This window comes from Humulus lupulus, chromosome 2 (genome assembly GCF_963169125.1).
Source record: "Humulus lupulus chromosome 2, drHumLupu1.1, whole genome shotgun sequence".
Lineage (NCBI taxonomy): Eukaryota > Viridiplantae > Streptophyta > Magnoliopsida > Rosales > Cannabaceae > Humulus > Humulus lupulus.
In genome coordinates this window covers 222247943-222256226 of record NC_084794.1, presented here as the reverse complement: position 1 = coordinate 222256226, position 8284 = coordinate 222247943, and positions in this window count along the sequence as shown.

The following is an 8284-nucleotide window of genomic DNA, read 5'->3' as shown; positions in this document are numbered from 1 at the left end:
TGGGATAGAATACCATGCTCCAACAAGAAATCTTTGAATTCTAAATATGAATATTCTCCCCCTCGATCAAATTGAAGTGTCTTAAGAGTTTTACCTAATTGCATCTCAGCATCAGTTTCGAATTCTTGAAACTTACCAAAGGTTTTAGACTTCCTAAGCATTAAGTAATTATGATCATATCTTGAGTAATCATCAATAAAAGTGATGAAGTACTCATACCCACCTCTTGCTTGTACATTGATTGGACCGCATACATCTCTGTGTACAAGCTCCAAAGGTTCCTTAGCTCTATTGTCTTTTGCTGAGAAAGGACGTTTGGTCATTTTGCCTTCTAGACAAGATTAACAAATTGGAAGAGTTCCAACTCTTAGTTCTCTCAAAGGTCCATATTTTGTTAACTGGTTTATCCTACCTAGACCTACATGACCAAGTCTAAGATGCCGAATATATGTGTCATCCTCATTTGAAACTTTTTGTCTTTTTTTTCCTTGTGGTTTTGCTACTTTAAATAATTATGAGTTATTAAGTGTTCATTCATTAGGTTTGAGCATATAAAGTCTATTTGTATGTTCTGCATCATTCTTCGAAATAATAATTGCATCATTACTAAAAGAAATATCAAAAGATAGTTCATGCAACATAGATGAAGAAACTAAATTTTTAGAAAATCCCAGAATAAAATAAACATTGTTCAAAACAAGATCATTATTCCCAAAATGTAAATAGACTATTTCTTTTGCTCTAGCTGAAACGAGCGCTCCACTTCCAATTCGCATGGTCACCTTGCCTTCAGCCAGCTCCCTTGATGACTCAAGTATCTTAATAGAAGAACAAACATGGTTAGTGGCTCCTGAATCTAAAACCTAGGATGACATGTCGTCTTCCACTACACAAGCTTCAAGTACAAGTAAATCAGATTTACCTTTCTTGTTTAGCTCTGAAAGATACTTTTTACAGTTTCTCTTCCAGTGACCTTCAACTCCATAGTGGAAACATTCTCCTTTTGGTTATTTCTTCTTGGAGTTATTGTCATTCTTTTTCTCCTTGGATTTTGGTGCCTTCTTGGTTTTCTTGGACTTCTTTCCCTTTCATTTGTCCTTATCATTGCTCTTCTTCCTCTTCTTGGATTTATCATCAGAGTTTGAAGGTTTCTCCTCTACCACATTTGCCTCAGCCTCTTTTATAATGGATTTGTTAAGAGACTCAAATGTCTGCAATTCATTCAATAAATGAGTCATGTTGAATTCCAACTTATTCATAATATAGTTGGTGGTGAACGCAGAAAAGGCAGGAGTGAGCGATTAAAGTATGATGCTTACTTGTGTACACTCATCAATGATGGCCCCATGTATTTCTACTCCATGCATCACGTTAATCATGTTCAAAACATGTTCACGTACAGAAGTACCTTTCTTCATCTTAGTAGTCATGTAGGTTCTAGTAGCCTTATGTCTACTTTGATTAGATTATTGTAACGACCCAAATGTCCTAATAAGGTTTAGGACCTTGATTAGGAGGCCGGGAGGGCCATAATTGATTTACTGTATTATTATATGATTATATGCATGATTTTGTGGGTCATATTATTATATGATGATAAAGGCATGCATGGGACTATATACTCTGTTGTGAGGGTATTATGGTAATTTGGCTCATTGCGAGCGTAATTGTGTACTTGTGTGTATATTGGTAGGCTAATGTTGAGACCACATTATTATGTGGATATATCTGTGATCTGTGACTCGAGACGATCCTAGTGAGCAAAGTAGCGAAAAGTCATGGAGGGGATTTATACCTGGCTCGGGGTAAGCTTAGGGGTATAAATGGGAATTTAGCGAATATACTGGAGTCTATTCTAACATTGAGGGATAATATTGATAACTAATTAGGTATTGGGAATTAAGCGGGAAATATTAGAGGCACTCGAGGAATTAGCGGGAATAGGGTAATATGACTAAAATGCCCTTAAGAGGATTAAAGGGTTTAGACTTAATGGGGAGGGCATACTAGTCATTTAGCTTACAGAAGTTAAGTAATACCAGGGCTTTATGTTAGTGGGATTTGTAGAATATTGGAGAAGTCTGAAAATGAAAGAAAAGGAAGGGAAAAGAAAGAAGGGAAAACAGAGAGAGTTCTCTAGGTCGGTTTATGTTTTCTTCACCAATTTCTTGTTGCTGGTTTGGTTTTTGTTTCTAGTTTTTGAGCTATGGTGCTTAAGTTGAATTGGATGGAACTTTAGGGAATTCAGGCTTAAGACTGAGGAGAGGCAAGCCAAGAAGGTTTAGAGACAGCTTGTGGTCGAAATTCTATCAAAGGTATAAAGCCTAAACTCTAACTTGGTTGTTCAGCTGGTTTTGACTGAATTTTAGAGCTTAGGAGTGGCTATGGTGAATTCTGAGGTTGTGGATGCATGTGCTTAAGTTCTAGATGTTTGGGGTTCTTGGGATGAGTGGGGTATGGTCATGAGGTTGTTTTTGAGTTTGGGAAAGAGTTGGAAGAGTTTTGGTTCAAGTTGGTTTGTGAAAAATCGCAGAAGAGAAAAATGGTACTGGGCTGTCTGAGACTAGCGCTACAGCGCTAGCCTTTGAGCGCTGTAGCACTAGGCCATAATGCTAAGGGGACTTTGGCTTCTGTCTGTAGCGCTGTAGCGCCCTCCCAAGAGCGCTGTAGCGCTACCCTGCTTTCTGAAGGGGATTTTTGGGTTGTTTGCAAGGGTTTTTGACCTAGGGTTTGGGGTTTGGTTCCACCACCTTGTTTGGTGGAACTAGGACTTCCCGGGGGCTCGGGATTGACCCTGGGGCTAGGTTTTGAAATTGGGGATTTATAATGACTTTGGGCATGATTGTGATTAGGTAAGCGCTAGGGCTCGAGGGGGATCGTGCTCAAGGAGTCGAGGGATCAAAGCTAGTGAATTGAAAGGTAAAAAAGTTGCACCTGATTATGTGGTTAGGTTGGGACTAAGTGTTCCCTATGCTTGTATGCATTGTTATGTGAATGTGATTAACCATGTGAACACGATGGGACTAAGAGCTCCCGACATTTGTATATCATGTCATGGGATGGTATTATTATACCATGGGACATGCGATAACCGACCTAAGAGTGTCGGAATCAATATTTGCGCACAAGGCGCGGCTCAACCACTGGTAGCTGAGGCAGCTTATCTATTGCTGAGCTCGGTTTAGCTGGCCGGAGTCAGTGAGTATTACACTGGGGGCGGCCCAAGAGAGCCAAAGACAGTGTGTTAAATATAGGGTGTGACTAAGGGCGTTGACCCTGAATATTATTTGATGGATTATGATTGTGAATATTGTGTTATGAACATGATTTGTTGGTTGTTTGGATGATGGACTGTTAATCTGTTGTGTGTTATCACTGATTGGATAAATGTTATGAAACGTTGAGTTCTTGGTTGTGCATTATGGGATATTTGATAAATGATGTTGATCTTGCTATGTTATCATGCTTTCTTGCTGGGCCTCGGCTCACGGGTGCTACGTGGTGCAGGTAAAAGCAAGGGTAGGATGAATCAACCATGAGTTTGAGAGCTCTGGAGGCGAGGTGTACATTGTCAGCTGCTCGGCCGCCACGGTCGAGGAATTGTACAGGGACGGAAACCTAAAATGTATATTTTTCCATTAGAGTGGCTTGAGTTATTTGTAACTCTCGGAATTTATTGTAACTAAGACGTCTAAACCCTGTCTTGAGTTTCCATGAGTTAAACTGTCATTTTTAATGAAAATAGACTGTTTGTGACCAAAATCTTTTATTCCTAATCCGTTGATGACATTGAATTCACACTTTGTTTAAATGACTTGATTAGCAAGTCTTGCACTATTTTAAACACAAAGTGTAACGGTCTTGGTTATCCAGGGCGTTACAACTTTGTATCAGAGCCGTCTGGGTTTATGGGTTCTTGAAGATTAGCTGGACATGTACACTCGCCGCTAAAGACAAGCTCGACTTAGGGGTTTATAGTGAATACATGAAATTGTATGCGTAAGTGCTTGAATAAAATATGAGTGTATTAATTGGTATGATTAATAGGGAGCATGAGATACTGATAAGGCCTGGCCCTTGACTGCTGTGTGATGATAGTAAGGCATGCTGATTGGCATCGCTTTCGCGTATGGATGAATATATGGATGATGATGATATATGGATTGCGGGTTGTTATATTTTTAAATTGATCTTGTATGCTATACCTGTTTATTGGCATGGAAGGCATAATAGGTATGAACGCATCTAGTGATAAAGAAATTTGATAATTTATGCATAATATTGGTGTTTGATATGCTTTATATGTGTTTAATTGTTATGGTTATTTGGATCTGCCCTTGAGATGGTTTTGGGTATAAACGTCAGGGCTGAGAAGTTTAGTCGGCGAAGACAGATTAATTTAGGGTGTATGTATTGAGAATGGTCAATCGGATTCAGTTTTGGTTTTGGTAAGGATAGAAGATGACAATTGGGGGTTGGAATCCTCCACCTGCCCTTGAGATTCGCAGCAGATGTTTGCTGATATATGAGTCAGGCTGTGAGGTCTGATAGAATGGATTGGATGGATGAAAAAGGCAAGTTACTGAGGAGGAACAGACAAAAATTATTGAATGGAAATATTATCCTCTAGTTTTGAGGAGGGTTTGGGTTTGTTCAGGAATCAATTAATGAATGGGTGTGGCTAATCCCGTTCTTAGTGATATGAGAAGGATAAATTGGGACAGAGTAGCCGTACTAGGCATTTGTGGTAAAAGAATGTCGAAAGTGGCAAGATAGCGGTAGTATATATTGTTAAGTTTGGTGGGTTGGTCGATCCACTTTGGGTTATGGTACAAATGGATGTAGCCGGAGATGATCGGTCATTTGTGAGTTAAACTCTGAGATGGTTGTCTATGTTTGGGCAGTATAGAGAGGGCCTCATTACCTAAGATGAAAGGAATACAGGTGATGATATTTTCGTTCGTGGAAACTTAGTAAGTGTGGTTACTCAGTGGTCGGCAGAATGAGAACCTTTGGTGGTTTTATGGCTCCTGGTTTGGATAGGGAAGATTGGGATATTTTACTCATTTAGAGCCCAGGGTTAGTTCCTCGGAAGTGACCAGTGGATTGGGTAGCTTTTGCTCAGGTGGGAAAAAACTTGAAGGACTTGGTGCTGAGTGTCTATTAGGAAGGATTCAGATGAGTATTTGCTGAGGGAAGTTAATGTGTTACATAAGGGACAACCCTGGACAGTCATGAGCATCTCTTGAGGTATATTGATTAGACTGAATGGAAATTAAATTGATCAGTAGGGATGCAGATGAGAATGCAGCTTTTGGGCACGGTTTGGATCTTGGGTATGGAAGGATTTGGTATCAGGGACGCTATGAGGAATGATATTAGGTTGGCTTAAGGAATTATGGAGTCACCTGAAAAAGGATGCAACTTACAAGTGAATTGGGCAGAATATTGTGCCGTGGGACTCGTGCGTATTGCTTACTAGGGATTAAGAGTTTAAATGCCTCGTTACAGGACAGAATGATGTCTTCAGGAGTTGGTCATCGATCTGGTTATTACTAGATAAGGATCAAGGAAAGAGACATCTCAGGAATTATTACTTGTACCGAGAGGGGTGTGATGTATTAACAGTAAGGATTCCTAATCGCTTGGTACTTCAATGGCATGGGCAAGTCTGACAGGCAGGGAATAGAGCAATGACATGGATGGGTTGTATTCAGATTCACTGGTAATAGGATAAACTACTCCCCAGCTAGAGGTAGAGCGTGAACGACTACTACATTGAGGATATCATGGCTGAAGCAGTAGAGTCAGAGGTAAGGTTTCAGAGGGTCTTAACTTCACTCTTCAAAGGTATTCAAGGTTAAGCTACAGGAAGGGAAGAGATCAGGTACGAAGGGATTTGAGTGGAAGCATACTAAGACCAATGAACATATCAGCTACTACTTGAAGTATCCTCGAAGACAATCATAACGTAAGGATTTTGAGTATGAAGAGTTGGTCAAGTATAGGGAACAGTGATGGGTTGTAAGAAAGGAGCAGTAACTCTTGAGTTTAAAAGGGGAGATCCTCGCAGTGATTAGCATTTGTACCTGGAGTGGAAAATCTGTTGCAGGGGAAAGATTAGAACCTTAGCTAGTATGATGAACACTACTTGAGTTGTATCAGTGGGTTAAGACAGACTGGATTAGTTTGTGGGATTCCAGATGGGTATCCAAGAAATTTGTCAAGGAATACGTATGTGTAAGGAGATGAAATGGTGATACTGGTGTCAGTAATGGAATCAGATCTAAGACGCTGTATTGAACGGTTTAACAAGGCAGAGAGAGTTAAGGTCTCAATTGTTGAGTAGGATGATATTCTTCAGCAAGGATCTTTGATCTGGTTATTACCAGCTAGAGATCAGGAATAGTTAAGGGTCTTTGATCTGGTTATTACCAGCTAAAGACCGGGGACAGTTAGGGATCTTCGACCTGGTTTTTACCAGCTGGAGATCAGGGAAGAAGATAGGCAGGAGATTGCTACTATATTAGATAAGGACACAGAGGATGCTGAGCTATGTGTTGAGGGTTTGGTCAATGCCAAACTGTTTTTGTGAAATAGGTGAAAAGAGTATTTAAAGATTATCTGAATTGGACTCGGGATTGTCTTGATTGGCGGCATAGTGATGTATTTTGATTGGAACATTGTCAAGGTTAAAGAATGCCTTGGAGGTAGGAGTTTCCTTGGGCAAGCGCGGTGGTACATATATCTGAGCCAAGTTCTGCGTCTTTTTACAAATTAGAATCAATTGCTGAGTTGGTATGATACTCCAAGATAGGAGGAAAATGATGGTCTATGCGTGATGTTGGTTAAGGGATCCGACGAGAACTAGAATAGAGTTTCTAGTGGGCTTGATAGCTAATTGATATTTGGAATTAGTATCCCATGAAGGATCAGGAAAGACAGTTAAGGAAATTCTAGATGAAAGGAATTAAAGGCAAGTCTTAGTTGAGTTAGCTAAGGATTTTGCAGTGTTATGAATAAGTATTTCGTGATATAAGGATCAAATCTGGACTTGGGTGGACACCGAAATTACATGGAAATTCTGGATGAATCTCGTACTACTCTCTTGGTCTTTTCATCGAGACGTTAGGAAAAAGGTACCATAATTTGAAGGTTTTGTATTGGAGGCCTAGGTAGAGAGGAATATAACGAATGAGGAACAAAATTCTTAACCTGATAACAGTTCGTGGTAGGCATCGCAGCCTTTGAGTGTGTTATAATGGGAATAAAGAAATATCGTGATAGGTATCGCAGAGAGGCTGCCAAGACGGTTGGGTCATTATGGACCAGCATCTGGGAAGAACTTGCTTTTATCAATAAGGATAATTTATACAGCTGACCAGTATTCAGAACTCTAAGCGAGATGGATGGTAAGCCTCCATGGAATTCAGGGATTAATTTCATTGAGTAAGGACTTTATTTTACCCTCAGGTCTTGGGAGGATTAAGAAAGGCGATGAGTAGATAATCGGTATCTGATGAATTTTATTATCTTCAGACTAATGGTAAATCAGAGAGAAAAGGAGTTACCCAGCTATTGGAAGAACACTTGATCAGATAGAGAATAATAAGGATTGTATATCATTCATTTGTTGGAATGAGATAAGTGAGATGTTGTATTTGGATCCGGAGGTAGTTCAGGGGATCATCAGGATTATTAAAAGGTTAGAGCATGGAGACTCACTTTTCAAAGTAAATGGAAAAGCTTTACTGAATTGGGAAACAGGAGTATGGAGTTCCAAGTGGAAGATGGTATCTTCCTTAGGATATCACCAGAGATAAAGGGGTGAGGAGCTAGTTGAACCCTAGAGTATTAAAACTGTTTAGATCCAAGAAAGGATCAGTGAGATAGTTTTTTTGTAAATTGATCACAGTTCTGAGCACTGTTGGCCGTACGCGGTGTATTCTGTACTCCGTATTGAGGACATGGGTTGGAGAAACTCATGCATTGATTGATAGAAATCTGCAGATAAATATGAAGTTATTCCATGTGGGGTGACCAGTTCAGCTATGAGATAGGAAGAACAAGGTTTTGAGGAACGGGGTTGTACCTTGAGTTAAGGTAACGTTCTAGAACAGTAAGGTCAAGGAATGACCAAAGTAACTAGAGTCAGTTATGCAAAATCTATATTCCGAGCAGTACAGATAAAATTTCGAGGGCGAAATTTCTATAAGGAGGGGATAGTTGTAACGACCCAAATTTCCTAATAAGGTTTAGGACCTTGATTAGGAGGCCGGGAGGG